The sequence below is a fragment of the Lolium perenne genome, chromosome 1 (genome assembly GCF_019359855.2).
Source record: "Lolium perenne isolate Kyuss_39 chromosome 1, Kyuss_2.0, whole genome shotgun sequence".
NCBI lineage: Eukaryota > Viridiplantae > Streptophyta > Magnoliopsida > Poales > Poaceae > Lolium > Lolium perenne.
The window spans coordinates 104620038-104640676 of NC_067244.2; the positions used below are offsets into that span (position 1 = coordinate 104620038).

Below are 20639 nucleotides of genomic sequence, written 5' to 3' on the forward strand. Positions count from 1 at the left end.
TCGGCGAGATCTTCGTCGCCACCCTCACCATGATCAACGTGGACGAGGAGAACTACACCATGATCAAGATGAGAGACCCAACATTGAGCATCGTCCTCAACCGCGACAAGATCTTCAACCACATCCTCACCGTGGAACCAAGTGAAGCAAGTGTTCAACTCCACCGCCAACCCAATGCTATGGTTGGCCATAGAAGACCTCCTATTCCACCTCTAGCCGCAAGAGTTGACGGCGCCCTCCTCGTAGAAGAAACTTGGAGGATGAAGAGAACATGTATGGCAAGCTCAAGTTCAACATGCCCAAGTTCAAAGGTGAAGACGACGCCGAAGCATACCTCTCATGGGCACTCAAGGTGGACAAGATCTTCCGCATCCACAACTACTCCGGTGCCAAGAAAGTGGCTATGGCATCACTCGAGTTTGAAGACTACGCCAACACTTGGTGGGAGCAAGTCCTCACTCTTCGCGAAGAAAAGGGTGAACCTCCTATTGACAATTGGGAAGATATGAAGAAGGAGATGCATGCTCGCTTTGTCCCAAAGCACTACATGAAAGACCTCTTCAACAAGCTCCAAAAGTTGAAGCAAGGCACCAATACCGTAGAGGAGTTCTACAAGGAGATGGAGCTCACTATGATGCGAGCCAACATCCAAGAATCCGAGGAGCAAACCATTGCTCGCTTCTTCAATGGCCTTACTTATCCCATCAAGAGGATTGTCGAGTTCCAACCTTACTCCAACATGGTTGAGCTAGTCCACCAAGCATCGAAGGCCGAGCGCCAAGTGATTGAGGACATCAAGTACTCCAAGGCCAAGTCCTATTTCTCCTCCAAGTTCGCTACATCGACTCCTCCTACTACATCAACTCCTCAAGCTACAAGTGCCAAGGCCGACGCATCCTCTACACCTTCCAAGAAGACGACTATCCAAAGTCGAATGAAGCAAACGGTCTCCTCCACCGCCTCCTCTAAGGCATCCACGGGACCCTCTAGTGTCACTTGCTTCAAGTGTGGCACCCAAGGTCACAAATCGTTTGAGTGCAAGAACACCAAGGTCATGATCACTATGGAGAATGGTGACATCGAGACTCTTGATGAGGATGAATATGAAGCCCTTGTGCAAGCCGCCGTGGAAAGTGAAGAAGCTTATAAGCAAGATAGTGGAGAAGATCCTCTCTTATGTGAGCATGACCCAAGTCCCTCACTTGTGGTCACAAGGGTGCTAACCACACAACCTCATGATATGGAAGAACAACGGTGCAACATCTTCCAAACCCGTGCCGGAATTGGTGGCAAGTCTATCAAGGTCATCATCGATGGTGGAAGTTGCCATAACCTTGCGAGCACCGAGTTGTGTGAGAAGCTCCACCTCACTCTCCGCAAGCATCCTCACCCTTACCATATCCAATGGTTGAGTGACAAGGGCAACGTCAAGATACAACATACCGTCACCGTCAACTTCAAGATCGGCCCTTATGAGGACACAATCGAGTGTGACGTGGTACCCATGACGGTGTGCCACATGTTGCTTGGCCGCCCTTGGCAATATGACAAGAAGGCTATACATGATGGACTCTCCAACACATACACCTTCAAGGTCAACGACAAGAAGTTCGAGTTGCGCCCGATGACTCCTAGCCAAATCATCGCGGATAATGCGAAGGCTTTAGCGAGGGCACAACTCCGCACCCATAGTGAGATGAGAGGAGAGGGAGCGACCCACCACAAAGATAGTGAGCGCCACAAGCCATATATGAGTGAGCCCAAGAGTGTCCTTCTAGCCACCAAGAGTGAGTGGAGAGAGCTCCAAGAGAACCCATCCACCATATTACACTATGTGCTCATATGCAAGGGACCCTCGTCTGAGACTAACGACTTAACCAACATTCCTCCGTCTTTGTTGTCTCTTTTGCAGGAATTCCAAGATATCTTCCCGACGAGCTCCCTCATGGACTACCACCACTCCGAGGCATCGAACACCGCATCGACCTCATACCCGGCGCTCCGCTCCCAAACCGTGCCGCCTACCGCACCAACCCCGAAGAGACCAAGGAGATCAACCGCCAAATTCAAGATCTCCTCGCCAAAGGGTACGTCCGAGAAAGCCTTAGCCCTTGTGCGGTTCCCGTGATCCTTGTGCCTAAACCGGATGAGACGCAACGGATGTGTATGGATTGTCGCCCCATCAATGCCATTACCGTCCGTTACCGCCATCCCATTCCGCGTTTAGATGACATGCTAGATGAACTTAGTGGTGCCACGATTTTCTCCAAAGTCGATTTGCGTAGTGGTTACCATCAAATCCGCATGGCTATTGGTGATGAATGGAAAACGGCATTCAAGACCAAACTTGGTCTCTATGAATGGCTCGTTATGCCTTTCGGTCTTTCCAATGCACCATCTACTTTCATGCGCCTCATGAATCACATCTTGCGTCCTCTCATTGGCAAGAGCGTGGTTGTTTACTTCGATGACATTCTTATTTATAGCAAAAACCTCGAGGACCATGTGCAACATGTGAGAGAAGTCTTGTGCATCTTGCGCCATGAAAAGCTTTATGCTAACCTCCCCAAGTGCACATTTGCTCAAAACAAATTGGTTTTTCTTGGTTTTGTGGTTTCCGCTAATGGGATTGAAGTTGATTCTTCCAAGGTGGAGGCCATCCATAATTGGCCTACTCCTACCAATGTTGGCCAAGTCCGAAGCTTCCATGGACTTGCCGGGTTTTATCGCCGCTTTGTGAAAGACTTTAGCACCATCGCTTGCCCTTTGAATGAGCTTACCAAGAAGAATGTTCCGTTTGTTTGGGGCAAGGCCCAACAAAATGCTTTTGATGAGTTGAAGAAACGTCTTACCGAAGCTCCACTTCTTGTTCTTCCAAATTTTGCCAAAACTTTTGAGATTGAGTGTGATGCAAGTGGGCTTGGTATTGGCGGTGTTCTTATGCAAGAGGGCAAACCCGTGGCATACTATAGTGAGAAGTTAGATGGCGCACGCCTCAACTATCCTATATATGACAAGGAGCTCTACGCTTTGGTTCGTGTTCTTGAAGTTTGGCAACACTACCTTTGGCCAAAAGAGTTTATCATTCATTCCGATCATGAGTCCTTGAAGTATTTGAAAAGCCAACACAACTTGAACAAACGACATGCAAAATGGGTCGAGTTCATTGAGTCCTTCCCATATGTGATAAAATACAAGAAGGGCAAGGACAATGTTGTGGCGGATGCTCTTTCCCGCAAAACACCCTTTTGCTAACTCGTTTGGATTTTCATGTTTTGGGACTTGAAGAGATCAAAGAACTCTATCCTTCCGATTCTTTCTTTGCTCCCATTTTTGAGAAGTGCTCCGTTGAGCGAGGAGTGGATGATTTCTATTTGCATGATGGCTATTTGTTCAAAGCCAACAAGATTTGCATTCCCGCGTCTTCGCTTCGAAAATTGCTTTTGCAAGAGTCTCATGGTGGCGGTCTTATGGGCCACTTTGGCCGTGACAAGACATATGCCATGCTCTCAACCCACTACTATTGGCCAAAGATGAAGCGAGATGTGGAGCGCCTTTGCCGTCGGTGCACAACATGCTTACAAGCTAAGTCTACCTCCAACCCTTATGGTCTCTACATGCCATTGCCTATTCCTCATGCACCATGGACCGATATTAGCATGGATTTCGTTCTAGGCTTGCCTCGCACTAAGCATGGTCATGATTCCATATTTGTTGTAGTGGATAGATTCTCTAAGATGGCTCATTTCATACCTTGCCATAAGAGCGACGATGCTTCACACATTGCTTCATTGTTTTTCAGGGAAATCGTTCGCCTACATGGAGTACCGCAAAGTATTGTGTCGGATCGAGACGTCAAGTTCATGAGTTATCTTTGGAAGTCAATCATGGCGAAGTTTGGAGTCAAGCTCTTGTTCTCATCATCATCGCACCCGCAAACGGACGGCCAAACGGAAGTGGTCAATCGAAGCCTCTCCACCCTCCTACGGGTCCTCGTGAAGAAAAACTTGAGGTCATGGGAGGAGTGCCTTCCTCACGCCGAGTTCGCCTACAACCGCGCCAAGCACAAGACTACATCAAGGAGCCCCTTCATGGTCGTCTACGGCTTCGAACCTTACACGGCACTCGACATACTTCCGCTTCCTCCACGAGCGCATCAACATGGACTTCGACAAGCGCGCCGCCGCCGTCAAGAAACTACATGAAGAGACAAGGGCAACCATACAAGAACATGTTCTTCGTCAAGCCAACCGCCTCAACGCCAAGAAGAAGGCAAGGATATTCGAAGAAGGAGACCTCGTTTGGATCCACCTCCGAAAGGAAAGGTTCCCTCATGAGCGCAACTCCAAGCTCAAGCCAAGAGGAGATGGCCCCTTCAAGGTCCTCAAGCGAATCAACGACAACGCTTACGTCATCGACATACCGACATCCAAGTACTTGGTGAGCAACACGTTCAACGTCTCGGACTTGTCACCCTATCATGGAGATGAGGAGGTGCAAGAGTCGAGGACGACTCTTTCCCAAGGGGGGGAGATGATGTAGCCCCGGTCACCGACGTCGCTACACCAAGACCAACAAGTCCCCCAAGTGGACCGATGACACGAGCCCGAGTCAAAGCACTACATGATGAGGTGAACTCGCTCCTCACCACCCTTGATCTTGGTACACCTTTGGATGGATTGCTACCTCATGCCGACGTGTTATGTGTCATTAGGTACAAGGAGCATCAAGGTCACCAAGAGGAGGATACGCCATGGTCAAAGGGGGGAGAGGAGCAATGGACAAGAGGATGGACATGAAGATGGACGTGGAGCTGGACAGAAGTCGCCCGAAGAGCGCAAGGAAGAGAAGACGGACGGCCGGGTCTGTAACCCGGTCAACCGGCTCACCGAGCCGGGACCACCCGGTCCACAGCCCGGCCCGACCGGCCTCCTGACCGACCGCCTGTCAGCAACCGGGAATTGCGCTCGTGACATCTCGGGCGCCATCAAGGGGACTTGGAGCCTCGTCCGGTCGCCGCCTGTCCCAGCCCGGTTGCCGCCCGGTCCGATCGCCTCGACCGGCCCGCCGGTCACCGCTCCGGTCCGACCGGCCTCCCCGACCGGCCTGCACGACTTAAGTTATAATTTCGGCCCGAACTTACCTTTTCGGCCCATGACGCCTTGTAAGACTATAAATACCCCCAGGACGCCCCTTTAGCTCTTTAGACTTGTTTTGAACTCAAACCTAACTTTGAGCTTAGTCTCCCTTGGGTATCATCCCTCTGTAATCAAGGCAACCTTGGTTGTTGATTTGGAACTTGTTGAGTGAGATTCTAGTACAAGATACTCTCTCTCCCTCACCAAGCTCTTCTTCTCCAATCCCAATCTCTCCCCGGGGAATTCTACCGCGTGTCTCTTCCTCGGAGATTCTATTGGCGTGGTCCATCGAGCCACGGAGGTAAGCATCGGGTGTATCGGGTTGTGTGTGTGCGTGAGTCTCGGAGTTCCTCGTGTTCATCGCCGTGTTCTTCGTGTTCCTCGCGTTTTCCCATCTTCCCCCTTGGTTTCGAAGTCAATCCGCGAGATCGGGCCACACACGGGGTCTTAGACCTCATCAACACCGCATCGACCTCATACCCGGCGCTCCGCTCCCAAACCGTGCCGCCTACCGCACCAACCCCGAAGAGACCAAGGAGATCAACCGCCAAATTCAAGATCTCCTCGCCAAAGGGTACGTCCGAGAAAGCCTTAGCCCTTGTGCGGTTCCCGTGATTCTTGTGCCTAAACCGGATGAGACGCAACGGATGTGTATGGATTGTCGCCCCATCAATGCCATTACCGTCCGTTACCGCCATCCCATTCCGCGTTTAGATGACATGCTTGATGAACTTAGTGGTGCCACGATTTTCTCTAAAGTCGATTTGCGTAGTGGTTACCATCAAATCCGCATGGCTATTGGTGATGAATGGAAAACGGCATTCAAGACCAAACTTGGTCTCTATGAATGGCTCGTTATGCCTTTTGGTCTTTCCAATGCTCCATCAACTTTCATGCGCCTCATGAATCACATCTTGCGTCCTCTCATTGGCAAGAGCGTGGTTGTTTACTTCGATGATATTCTTATTTATAGCAAAAACCTCGAGGACCATGTGCAACATGTGAGAGAAGTCTTGTGCATCTTGCGCCATGAAAAGCTTTATGCTAATCTCCCCAAATGCACATTTGCTCAAAACAAATTGGTTTTTCTTGGTTTTGTGGTTTCCGCTAATGGGATTGAAGTTGATTCTTCCAAGGTGGAGGCCATCCATAATTGGCCTACCCCTACAAATGTTGGCCAAGTCCGAAGCTTCCATGGACTTGCCGGGTTTTACCGCCGCTTTGTGAAAGACTTTAGCACCATTGCTTGCCCTTTGAATGAGCTTACCAAGAAGAATGTTCCGTTTGTTTGGGGCAAGGCCCAACAAAATGCTTTTGATGAGTTGAAGAAACGCCTTACCGAAGCTCCCCTTCTTGTTCTTCCAAATTTTGCCAAAACTTTTGAGATTGAGTGTGATGCAAGTGGGCTTGGTATTGGTGGTGTTCTTATGCAAGAGGGCAAACCCGTGGCATACTATAGTGAGAAGTTAGATGGCGCACGCCTCAACTATCCTATATATGACAAGGAGCTCTACGCTTTGGTTCGTGTTCTTGAAGTTTGGCAACACTATCTTTGGCCAAAAGAGTTTATCATTCATTCCGACCATGAGTCCTTGAAATATTTGAAAAGCCAACACAACTTGAACAAACGACATGCAAAATGGGTCGAGTTCATTGAGTCCTTCCCATATGTGATCAAATACAAGAAGGGCAAGGACAATGTCGTGGTGGATGCTATTTCCCGCAAAAACACCCTTTTGCTAACTCGTTTGGATTTTCATGTTTTGGGATTTGAAGAGATCAAAGAACTCTATCCTTCCGATTCTTTCTTTGCTCCAATTTTTGAGAAGTGCTCCGTTGAGCGAGGAGTGGATGATTTCTATTTGCATGATGGCTATTTGTTCAAAGCTAACAAGATTTGCATTCCCGAGTCGTCGCTTCGAAAATTGCTTTTGCAAGAGTCACATGGAGGAGGTCTTATGGGTCACTTTGGTCGAGAGAAGACATATGCCATGCTCTCAACCCACTACTATTGGCCAAGAATGTACCGCGACGTCGAACGCCTTTGCCGCCGGTGCACCACATGCTTACAAGCTAAGTCTACCTCCAATCCCTATGGTCTTTATACCCCATTGCCTATTCCATATGCACCATGGACCGATATTAGCATGGATTTTGTTCTAGGATTGCCTCGCACTAAGCATGGTCATGATTCTATATTCGTGGTAGTGGATAGATTCTCTAAGATGGCTCATTTCATACCTTGCCATAAGAGCGACGATGCTTCACACATTGCTTCATTGTTTTTCAGGGAAATCGTTCGCCTACATGGAGTACCACAAAGCATTGTGTCGGACCGAGACGTCAAGTTCATGAGTTATCTTTGGAAGACGCTCATGGCAAAGTTTGGAGTGAAGCTCTTATTCTCATCATCCTCGCACCCGCAAACGGACGGCCAAACGGAAGTGGTCAATAGAAGCCTCTCCACCCTCCTACGCATCCTCGTGAAGAAGAACTTAAAGTCATGGGAGGAATGCATCCCACACGCGGAGTTCGCCTACAACCGCGCCAAGCACTCGACTACATCAAGGAGTCCCTTCATGGTCGTCTACGGGTTTGAGCCGCTCACGGCACTCGACATACTACCACTTCCCCTTCATGAGCGGACGAACATGGACTTCGCCAAGCGCGCCGCCGACGTGAAGAAACTTCATGAAGAAACAAGAGCTACCATTCAAGAACATGTGCTTCGTCAAGCTACCCGCCTCAACGCTAAGAAGAAGGAAAGGATATTTCAAGAAGGAGACCTAGTTTGGATCCACCTACGGAAGGAAAGGTTCCCTCATGAGCGCAACTCCAAGCTCAAGCCAAGAGGAGATGGCCCCTTCAAGGTTCTCAAACGCATCAACAACAACGCTTACGTCATCGACATCCCCACCTCCAAGTACTTGGTGAGCAACACCTTCAACGTTGCGGACTTGTCGCCATATCATGAAGATGAAGAGGAACAAGAGTCGAGGACGACTCTTTCCCAAGGGGGGGGAGATGATGCGGGGTGGCCTTCGGTCACCTCCACACCAAGACCAACAAGTCCCCCAAGTGGACCGATGACACGAGCCCGAGTCAAGGCTCTCCATGATGAGGTGAACTCGCTCCTCACCACCCTTGATCTTGGTACCCCTTTGGATGGATTGCTACCTCATGCCGACGTGTTATGTGTCATTAGGTACAAGGAGCATCAAGAGCACGAAGAGGAGGACACACCATGGTCAAGAGGAGGAGAGGAGCAGCTGGACGCGAAGATGGACCTGGAGCTGGACCGGAAGTCGCCCGAAGAGCGCAAGGAAGAGAAGATGGCCGGCCGGTCCAGAACCCGGTCAGACCGGCCTCCTGACCGGGTCACCCGGTCCCCAGCCCGGTCTGACCGGCCTCCTGACCGGGCCGCCCGGTCCGAAACCGGGATTTGCGCTCGTGACATCCGGGCGCCATCCAGGGGACTTGGAGCCTCGTCCGGTCGCCGCCCGGTCCCAGGCCCGGTTTGAAACCGAACTGGCTGGTCCCAGGCCCGGTCCGACCGGCCCCCTGACCGGCCTGCACGACTTAAGTTATATTTTCGGCCTGAACTTACCTTTTCGGCCTGTGACGCCTTGTAAGACTATATAAGCACCCCAAGCACCCCATTAGCTCTTTAGACTTGTTTTGAACTCAAACCTACCTTTGAGCTTAGTCTCCCTTGGGTATCATCCCTCTGTAATCAAGGCACCTTAGTTGTTGACTTTGAACTTGTTGAGTGAGATTCTAGTACAAGCTACTCTCTCTCCCTCACCAAGTTCTTCCTCTCCAACTCCAATCTCTCCCCGGGGAATTCTACCGCGTGTCTCTTCCTCGGAGATTCTATTGGCGTGGTCCATCGAGCCACGGAGGTAAGCATCGGGTGTATCGGGTTGTGTGTGTGCGTGAGTCTCGGAGTTCCTCGTGTTCGTCGCGCTCTTCGTGTTCCTCGCGTTTTCCCATCTTCCCCCTTGGTTTCGAAGTCAATCCGCGAGATCGGGCCACACACGGGGTCTTAGACCTCATCAATTTTGGTATCAATACACAAATAGGCAAGTCTCGTTTCGAAATGTTGATTCATACAACACACATGCAACACCGAACGACGAAGTTTCACAAGTAAGGGTCGAGTAAATGCAAATGATTAAGGTAAACACGCCATAATCTAGTAATATATAGCAAAGTAAATGTAATTATAAACGCAGGTTGACATGCAAATCCATACAACTAAATAAAAGCGACAAGTCGATCGGGCCGGAATATATATCAATTACAGTATGGAAGTTCATGGACATATCCTTCAAGCTTAAGCAAAAGAGTTGCCGTCGTAGGATCAGGTCGTAGGCTTAGGGGGGAATGGACGGCAGCCCTTCAGCGTGTTGAATGGCCTGTCATCACGCGACATCTCCAAGCGTGTTGACAGCAGCCCTCCAGCGTGTTGAATGCCTCATACTTCATGCTGCCGAAGTTTCGTTTCTTAGGGTCCATGTATCTGCTTATTAACCCGGAGTAACCAAAGGGCACTCTGACTCCTAGAAGGCAATTGAAAAATTGATCGACCTCAGCTGGACTAAAAGTGAAGCAGGAGGGGGGCAGTAATAGTCTGGCTGCTTAATCCTTTTGCGCTTCTGACCGCCGTCCATCTCCTCCTCCGACTGTCCGTCTTGGGTCGGCGGGATCTGAATCTCTTCCCTGATGCCCAAAACTTTCAGGTCGTGTCTTGCTTTCGGCCCATCGTTGGTCCGGTCCGGCATGTTGAGAAGAGTGCCAAGCAAGCTGTCGCACACGTTCTTTGTGATATGCATGACATCAAGGCAGTGAGGTGTATCGAGAATTTTCCAGTACGGCAAGTCCCAAAAGACGGACCTCCGTTTCCATACACCAATGAGCGGCGTCGTTGCCTTTTTCTTCTTCTCTCCGGGCTTTTGACGAATCTTTCCCGGCTCAGGGCACTCCTTCCAACCTCTCAGTAATGTATCGGTCTCTTCGCTGCTCTTCTTACGTGGTGGTCCTCGGGGTTCATCTGTACCATCAAACAGATCTCCACGCTTTCTCCACGGGCCAGTCTTGTGTAGTCACCTTGGATGCCCCATGTAAATGGTTTTCGAAGAGCCGGGATCCTTACCAAGCTGCAAAAACACCGTCTCTTTCATGCACCTGACACATGCCTTGTGTCCATGGCACACCTGGCACGAAATATAACTGTATCCGAGGTAGTCCTGCACCATCGTGATCAACGCGACTCTCAAAGGGAAATATTCTTCCTCGACGGCGTCCCATGTATCTACCTCTTCCTCCGCCCACAACGTTTCAAGCTACTCCTTTAATAGTTCGAGATACATGTTGATATTGTTTCCTGGCTGTATCGACCCTTGAATTAGCATACTCGTATGTATATACTCCTCTTCATGCACAACCAGGGCGAGAGGTTGTAGATCCATACAAACACGGGTGATGTGCTACGTGTGCTGCTCTGGTTTCTGAACGGATTGAATCCGTCCATGCTCGCACCCAACCTGATGTTTCTGGGATCTGCCCCGAAACTTCCGAATTCATTGTCTAATGATTTCCACTTGCTTGCATCAGAAGGGTGTGTCAGCACTGGGTGTTCAATCCGCTCTACATGATTCAGCACTGCCACCTTTCTTTTAGCGTGCCAGCGCATGAGCTTTGCTTCCTTGCGGTCCGCGTAGAATCGTTGCAGCCGGGGGGCGAGCGGGAAGTGTTGGAGATATGCCCAAGAGGCAATAATAAAGTGGTTATTATAATCTTTGTGTTTATGATAAATGTTTACATACCATGCTATAATTGTATTAACCGAAACATTGATACATGTGTGTTATGTAAACAACAAGAAGTCCCTAGTAAGCCTCTTGTATAACTAGCTTGTTGATTAATGGATGATCATGGTTTCGTGATCATGAACATTGGATGTTATTAATAACAAGGTTATGTCATTAGTTGAATGATATAATTGACACACACCCAAATAAGCGTAGCATAAGATCAAGTCATTAAGTTCAATTTGCTATAAGCTTTCGATACATAGTTGCCTAAGTCCTTCGACCATGAGATCATGTAAATCACTTACATCGGAAGGGTACTTTGATTACATCAAACGCCATTGCGTAAATGGGTGGTCATAAAGATGGGATTAAGTATTCGGAAAGTGTGAGTTGAGGCATATGGATCAATAGTGGGATTTGTCCATCCTGATGACAGAGAGATACACTATGGGCCCTCTCGGTGGCACATCGTCTGATTAGCTTACAAGCATGTGATTAAGATCACAAGAGATGACATACCACGATACAAGTAAAGAGTACTTGTCGGTAACGAGGTTGAACAAGGTATGGAGATACCGATGATCGAACCTCGGACAAGTAAAGTATCGCGTGACAAAAGGAATTGGTATCGTATGTAAATGGTTCAGTCGATCACTAAGTTATCGTTGAATATGTGGGAGCCATTATGGATCTCCAGATCCCGCTATTGGTTATTGCTCGGAGGGGAGTCTCGACCATGTCTGCATAGTTCGCGAACCGTAGTGTGACGCGCTTAAGGTTCGATGTCGCATAAGTAGATTTGAATATGGTATGGAGACGAAGTTTGTTCGGAGTCTCGGATGGGATCCAGGACGTCACGAGGAGATCCGGAATAGTCCGGAGAATAAGATTCATATATGGGAAGTTGATTTCTAGGTTTCGGAAAAGTTCGGGATTTTTCCGGTGGATGACCGGGAAGGTTTCTAGAAGGTTCCGGGGGTCCCACCAGTGGGCCCACGACCCTAGGAGGCCTAGCATGGGCCTAGGGGGTGCTCCCTAGCCAAATGGGCCAGGGGCACATGCCCCTCAAGGCCCAGCCGGCCAAACCCTATGATAAGGGCTAAGCCCAAGGATGTGCCCGATCTTCACGGATTTGGGTGGAATTCGTGGGGGAGGTGGAGGAACGCGATGAACATGAAGAACGCGGGGGAAATCATGGGGATACAACACACACATGCACACAATCGGTTTTCCCTCGTTGGCCTGAACCACCAACTCGATAGAGGTTGCAGGAAAAGACCTTCCGGTAGAAGTCCCGCAAAGAGATCGACGAATCGAATCCCGAGAGATCTAGAAGGGCGAAAAGACCGGAAGGTTGATAGAAGTGCAAGAAAAAGACCAAATAGGTAGAAGTGCAAGCAAAAGATCAACAAACGGTAGAAGTCACCAAAGAAATCTTCACGAGTCGATAAGGAGCCCGGGTGGGTACAAGATCCAAGATCTAGGTAGGGTTCCCACAAGGGTGAGCAAAGCAAAGGTTTAATTTCACATCAAGTCTAATCTCAGATCTGAGCCAACTAGGCTATATATAGTAGGTGGGGCGAAGGGGTAAGTTACAAGCTGAAAAGTGCTGTTGTGCTGAAGTTCGACAGGGCGGAAGTTCCGGCCGTCCTGGGTGGAAGTTCTGGTCATGGGCGGAAGTTCCGGTCCTGGAGGCCGGAAGTTCCGGTCGGGGCGGAAGTTCCGGCCAACTTCCAGCCTAGTTCCGGAAATGGCCAATTTCCTTGCAGTAACATCTAGGGGCGTTTTGGCGCAATTTCGGAACTAGGGCGGAACTTGGGCAGAAGTTCCGGTGGGCGGAAGTTCCGGTCCCTCGGGGCGGAAGTTCCGGTTGGATCCATTTCCCTGGGCGCTGGATGGCATCCGGAAGGCATCTGGCCGGAAGTTCCGGTCCTGGGGGGCGGAAGTTCCGGCCTGGGCGTTGTAGCTCCATCTTCATCATTTCCAGCTCCCTCTCCATTGGCTTGGTCTCCATGGCTCGTGTCTTGGTCGATGTACCTGATTGAACATAGGGTATTTGCATGAAGTAGCACGCCATCCAATGATGTATCAAATGTATACGTGGAAAGGAGCGAATTCACCTCTTGGTGTATGGCTTCGGCTCGAGCTCGTGTCATTGGACCACGAGGAGGGCTTGTCGGTCTTGATGTAGTGTCAACCTTGGGTAGGGCTACATCATCTCCCCCCCTTGGGAAAGAGTCGTCCTCGACTCTATAGTCTCTTCATCTTCATGGTATGGTGAGAGGTCGGACACATTGAATGTGTTGCTCACCAAGTACTTGGACGTTGGTATGTCGATGACGTAGGCGTTGTCGTTGATGAGCTTGAGGACCTTGAAGGGACCATCGCCCCGGGGCTTGAGTTTGGAGTTTCGTTCTTGAGGGAAGCGGTCTTTGCGAAGGTGTAACCACACTAAGTCTCCTTCCTTGAAGATCCTTGCCTTCTTCTTCATGTTGAGTCTAGTGGCTTGACGAAGAACTTGTTCCTCGATTGTTACCCTTGTGTCTTCATGTAGTTTCTTCATGTATTGGGCTCTCTTGTCGATGTTCATGTTTACTTGTTCATGTAGCCGAAGAGGAAGTAGATCGATCGCCGTAGGTGGTTCAAACCCATAGACCACCATGAATGGGCTTCTCCTTGTTGTAGAGTGTTTGGCACAGTTGTTGGCGAACTCCGCATGTGGGATGCAATCTTCCCATGACTTCAAATTCTTCTTGACAAGGACTCGTAGTAGTGTGGAGAGGCTTCGGTTCACCACTTTGGTTTGCCCATTGGTTTGTGGGTGCGAGGATGACGAGAATAAAAGCTTGACGTTGAACTTGGCCATTAGTGTCTTCCAAAGGTAACTCATGAACTTGACATCTCGGTCCGAAACAATGCTTCTTGGTACACCGTGGAGTCTCACAATTTCCCTAAAAAACAAGGAGGCAATATGTGAAGCATCATCCGTTCGGGAGCATGGTATAAAATGAGCCATTTTGGAGAATCTATCAACCACTACAAAAATTGAATCATGATCATATTTAGTTCGAGGCAATCCTAGCACAAAGTCCATGCTTATATCGGACCAAGGGGCAAACGGAATAGGCAATGGTGTGTAAAGACCATAAGAATTGGTTGTAGACTTAGCTTGTAAACATGTCATGCAACGGTTGCATAGGCGCTCCACATCTCGCTTCATTTTTGGCCAATAGTAATGGGTAGATAGCATGGAGAGCGTCTTGTCTCGCCCAAAGTGTCCCATAAGACCACCACCATGCGATTCTTGTAAGAGCAAAAGGCGAAGCGAAGACATGGGAATACAAAGTTTGTTGCCCTTGAACAAGAATCCTTGGTGCAAATAGAAATCATCGATGCCCTTATCACTAGAACACTTTGCAAAGATTGGGCCAAAGAAAGTATCGGAGGCATATAAGTCTTTGATTTCATCAAGACCCAAAACATGGACATCCAAACGAGTGAGTAAGAGGGTGAGCTTGCGGGAAAGAGCATCCGCAACCACATTGTCCTTGCCCTTCTTGTATTTGATTACATATGGGAAGGACTCAATGAACAAAACCCACTTTGCATGTCTTTTGTTCAAATTGTGTTTTCTTTTCAAATACTTCAAAGACTCAAGGTCGGAGTGGATAACAAACTCTTTTGGCCAAAGATAGTGTTGCCAAACTTCAAGAACACGGACCAAAGCATAAAGTTCCTTGTCATATATAGGATAGTTGAGGCGTGCGCCATCCAACTTCTCGCTATAGTATGCCACGGGTTTGCCATCTTGCATAAGAACTCCACCAATACCGAGTCCACTCGCATCACATTTAATCTTAAAAGTTTTGGAAAAGTTCGGAAGAACAAGAAGTGGAGCCTCGGTAAGTCTCTTTTTCAACTCATCAAAAGCTTTTTGTTGTGCCTTGCCCCAAACAAACGGAGCATTCTTTTTAGTGAGCTCATTTAAAGGGCAAGCAATAGTGCTAAAATCTTCCACAAAGCGTCTATAGAAACCGGCAAGTCCATGAAAACTTCGAACTTGACCAACATTGGTAGGAGTGGGCCAATTGTGGATGGCCTCAACCTTGGAAGAATCAACTTCAATACCATTAGCGGAAACCACAAATCTAAGGAAAACCAACTTGTTTTGTGCAAAGGTGCACTTTCGAAGATTTGCAAAGATCTTTTCACGGCGCAAGATGCATAAGACTTCTCTCACATGTTGCACATGGTCCTCGAGATTTTTTCTATAAATGAGAATATCATCGAAATAGACAACCACACTCTTGCCAATGAGAGGTCGCAAGATGTGATTCATGAGACGCATGAAAGTGGATGGAGCATTTGAGAGAACAAACGGCATGACAAGCCATTCATAGAGACCAAGTTTGGTCTTGAATGCCGTCTTCCATTCATCACCTATCGCCATGCGAATTTGGTGGTAGCCACTACGGAAATCAATCTTAGAGAAAATTGTGGCACCACACAATTCATCAAGCATGTCATCTAAACGCGGAATGGGATGCCGGTATCGACCGGTAATGTCATTTATGGGGCGACAATCCATACACATTCGTTGCGACTCATCCGGTTTAGGAACGAGAATCACGGGAACTGCACAAGGGCTTAAGCTTTCACGTACATACCCTTTTTCGAGGAGGTCTTGTATTTGGCGTTGAATCTCCTTTGTGTCTTCGGGGTTGGTGCGGTAGGCGGCGCGGTTTGGTAGAGGGGCGCCGGGTATGAGGTCGATGCGGTGCTCGATCCCTCGAAGCGCTGGTAGTCCATGAGGAAGTTCGTCGGGGAAGACATCTTGGAACTCCTTCAAAAGAGACAACAAAGACGAAGGAAGTGTTATTAAGTTGTTAGTCTCCGAGGATGGCCCCTTGCAAATGAGCACATAGTGCAATTTGGTGGATGGGTTGTGGTGCACTTCTCTCATCTCACTCTTGGTAGCTATGAGGACACTCTTCATCTCACTCACATATGGCTTGTGGCGCTCACTTTCTTTTTGGTGGGTCACTCTCTCACCACTCATCTCACCAGTGATAGTAGCTTCCTTAGCCCTCGCTAAAGCCTTTGCATTGTCCGCAATTACTTGGCTAGGAGTCATTGGGCGTAGGATGAATGTCTTGTCGCCGACCTTGAATCTATAGGCATTTGTGTAGCCATCATGGCTTGCTCTTTTGTCATATTGCCAAGGGCGACCAAGTAGCATGTGGCACACCATCATGGGCACTACATCACAATCAACGGTGTCTTCATAGGCGCCAATCTTGAAGGATACGGTGACGGTGTGTTGTATCTTGACGTTTCCATTGTCACTTAGCCATTGCACATGGTAAGGGTGGGGGTGTTTCCGGAGTGTGAGGTTGAGCTTGGAGCATAGTTCGGTGTTTGCAAGATTGTAGCAACGCCCTCCATAGATGATAACCTTTATTGACTTGCCATTGATTCCGGCTCTTGTTTGGAAGATGTTGCACCTTTGATCTTCATTGGGGAGGACATGGGTTGTCAACACTTTGGTCACCACAAGTAATGGGCTTGCATCATGCACACATAGGACTTGCTCTTGGTCTTCCAAGTCATCATCTTCATGATTGGTTGCGGCTTGTACCAAGGCTTCATATTCACCTTCACTCAAATATTCCACATCTCCATCATCCCGAGTTATCATAACTCTTGTGTTCTTGCATTCAAAGGATTTATGTCCTTGAGCACCACAATTGAAGCAAGTGATATTACTAGATCTCGTGGAAGCTTTGGAGGACATAGTTGATTGCTCCGGCTTGAAGCTTGTTGTCTTGAAGGCACTCTTCGTTTGCTTGGGAGGATCCTTGGAGGCAATAGCACTTGTGTTTTTGATTCTTGAGGAGGTGTTTGTTGCATTTCTTGCGGCGAAGAAGGACTTTGTCTTTGCACTTGCTAAGTCTTCTCGCACTTGGCGCTCGGCTCTTGTAGCTTGATGAAGCAACTCAACCATGTTGGTGTAAGGCAAGAACTCCACTATCCTCTTGACGGGAATGTTCAACCCATTCAAGAATCTTGCCATTGTTTGCTCTTCTCGCTCATCCACACTGGCACTCATCATGGTCATGTGCATCTCCTTGTAGTACTCCTCAACGGACTTGAAGCCTTGCTTGAGTTGAGTAAGCTTGTTGAAGAGGTCGCGCTTGTGGGGTGGCTTTCGGACACCTCCACCTCAAGACCGTCAAGTGCAGCCCCGCCTATCGTCGACGCTACACCATGGCCAAGGAGTCCCCCAAGTGGACCAACAACACAAACCCACGCCATATGTGTCAAGGTGAACTCCTTCCTCTCTATGGGCGACCTCGACATAACCTTGGACGGATTGCTACCTCATGCCTATGTCTATATGTCGTTAGGTACCAATCTCGTCAAGGAACTGAAGGGAGCGTCAAGGAGCCGAGGAGAGGGAAGCCACATGGTTCATGGAAGAAGAAGGGAAGACCGAAGAAGAAGAAGCAGAAGAAGGAGAAGGGCTCCAGCCGCCAGCCACGACAAGGCCGGCACTGCCGCCCCCACTTGGCCGGCACTGCCGTGGCGCACTCGGCACCGCCGGCCCATCTTCCCGGCATCGCTGCCCCACCGGCACTGCCGCCCCGAACACGCCGGCACTGCCGGCCCACTCGAAGTCAACTTCATCCCAACCGTCTATTTATCATCTATTGTCACCACTACCTTATTGTAATGCCCCTTTTACCCCTGGCCGGATCTGGGCCTATATATACCTCTCTCCCCACCTCATTTAGGTTTAGACAAGATTAGGCTTAGACTACATGAGCTTTGTCTCCCTAGAACTATGTTCTTTGTATCAAGGCACTCTTGAGTGATTTCTACTCTTCATGGATGATTCAAGGCTACCCCTCTCTCATCCAAGTTCTAGTTGAGATCTCCTCACCAATCTCCCACTTGTTAGATTCTACCTAAGGGTATCTCTAAGAAGTGGTTCTATTGGCTTGGTCTAACCTACCAAGGGAGTAAATTTGGTTTGTGTTGGGTTGTGTGTGTGTGTTCTTATTTGGATCTTGTGTTCTTCATCCTCTTCCCCCTCAATCACCCACTCACTTGGTCAAATTCGTGGGATCTGGGCACATCCTTGCCCTTAGGCCACATCAAATGGTATCAGCAGCTCTTGGTTAGCCCGGATTTGACCCCCATCCACCCAAATTCGCCCCAAAAATTTTCTCCAAAAAATTCCCAAAAAATAGCCCTAAATTGCCTTTGGTCAGATCTGGATTTTGTTGCGTTTTGAGTGGTTTTGATCCAATGATTTCATGTCCCTGAGGTTGATCTATCTTTCCCCCATCATTTCCCCTTCAATTTCATCCGATTTGGTGCAAATCCGAGGATTTTCAGTCCGCCCGTGGTCAAAATCGACGAACAGGCTCGAGCTGTTCTTGCTGGCCCGCATCGCCGGCCTGTTCTGCGGCACTGCCGTGTTCGCCGGCATCGCCGGTGCCTCATCAGCGGCACCGCCGCTCGCGCCCACCTCCAGCACCGCTGCCGGCCACCCGCCCCCACTACGCCCGCCGCCTGGCCAAGCCCCCGCAGCGAGCCGCCCAACCTCCACGCTGCTGCCGCGCGCCACACTCGCCCGGCCACCACGCGCGCAGCTCCACGCCCAGCCCTTCACCACGCTGCCGCGTCTCGCCTCCTTCCGCAGGTCAACACCCAGGCCGCGCCTTCCACTCCTCGCGCGTCGCGCGCGCAGCCGCCCAGCCTCGCCCCATCGCTCACGCCCGCCGCGCCACCGCTTCGCCGCCCACGCTTGGCCCTGCGCCCGCCGACCACCACCACGAGCAGCAAAGCCGCCGCCGCCGCGAACCGCCTGACCCGCGCCCCTGCTACCACCTTGGCCGGCCCGCACCTGCTCCACGCCATCCGCTCTTGGCCAGCTCGAGCTAAAGCACCACCAGGCCTCACCACTGCCGCCCCACGCCTCTGCATCAGCAGCACGCAGCGCGTCACCAGCTCGCTCTCCACGCACGCGCTGCAGCTTCGTGTGTGCAAGCTCACCAAGCCACGCCCTCCAATCCACGCAGCAGTGGTAGCATCAATTCCAGCTCGCCCGCACCGGCAGTGCCGGCCGACCGCCCCGGCAGTGCCGGCCTATGCACTCCGGGGCATGCCGCTCGTCCCAACCCGGCAAAGGCCGGCCCCGACCGTCTAAGCTGTTTCTTTCGCCTAATTTTGTCCCCACTTTTTGCCCCAAATTTTGACAACTTTCCGGCGTCCGTTTGACTCCAAACTTTCACAGCTATCCCTTTTCATATTGACTCTAATTTAGACACCGTTTCCGAAATTTTCCGACTCCAAAATTTTGACACCTTCGATCGCTCGTCGTGACCCAAATTTTCGGGCATTGACTTATTTTGCTCGGTTTCCGTTTCGGAGTGCAAGGTTTGTCCAACAAGCTTCCGCGCCTACATCAACACCGCGGCGACACCTTCGGCACCCCGGACTCCGGCGCAACTACGACACCGTCGTCGCCATCATCGCAAGTTGTGTGTTCCGACACCGCCTAACATTTTCATCTAGGTATAACTTGCTCCCCACCTTGTAGCCCCTCTTCCTTTTGCGACCTATCCTATTGAGCATTGCTTATCAAGTGTTGCGAGACATTGCACGTGGCCCCGATTGTGAGGTGTGTGTGTCGTGTGGAGTAAAGCTTCTAAGCAAACACTCGTGTGGCAAAATAGCAAAAGCGAGCTAACGCTAACATAGAGCGTGAAAAAGAAAGAAAAGCACAAAAGGAGTGCAAGTGCCATCATACATACAAAAGAGTGCAAGTGCCACCATACATATACAAAAGAGTGTCTAGTGCCACCAAATACAAAAGAGTAAAAAGCTTTTAAGCAAAAGAGAGAAGAGAAGAGAGGCCGCGTGTGAATCTTGTTGTCTCTCAAGTTGCAACCAAAGCTTTGATCTCTTCTTGTGTTAGTGTGACACCGAGCACCCTTGCTTGTGGGTTTTCTCGTTTTTCCGCTCATTCCTTGGTCGCACTAACCCCGTTCATCTCGTGTGTGCGTTCCATATCCTTTCCGTGTTTATAGTGATCACCATTTGGACATTTGATTTTTGGAGCTTACCCACTCTTAACAACAAACTTGATTTCGGATTTTGACTTTTGGCTTTCCACCATTCCTCACCTACCACCATATTTGCTAGCCTTTGCGTGTGTTTTTGTGTGTGTACCCCAACACAAATCATTTTGCTCTCGGTATCGTTAGTTGACCCAATTCCATCACTTCAAGGTAAGACCCAAAGGTAGTCTCTCCACTAACACCCACCATATAGCTTTTGTCGTGCTAACATGGATAGTGAAGAAGAGGAGATGGAAGACTACATGGAGCACTTCGAGGAGGATTCCTCTTCAAGCACCGCGGATGTGGAGGAACATGTGGAGCTCGACACCGACTATGGCTCCGCGTGCATCACCGACATGACCGACATCGAGGAGCTCTACATCGACAATGGCTCCTCAAGCATGGACGACATGGTGGAGCGCCACCTTGAGGACGACATCGACGAGCTCTACATCGACAATGGCTCACCAAGCATGGACGACATGGTGGAGCAACGCCACGTCTACGACATCGACACCGTGGCGGAGCCTCACCTCGACTCCACCATGAGCAAC

The 20639-nt window shown here is 49.7% G+C and overlaps 1 pseudogene; it reads left to right on the forward strand.

Moving 5' to 3' along the window:
• Positions 1-934: 934 nt before the first annotated feature.
• Positions 935-19169, forward strand: LOC127332524 (uncharacterized; annotated as a pseudogene).
• The last annotated feature ends 1470 nt before the right edge of the window (positions 19170-20639 follow it).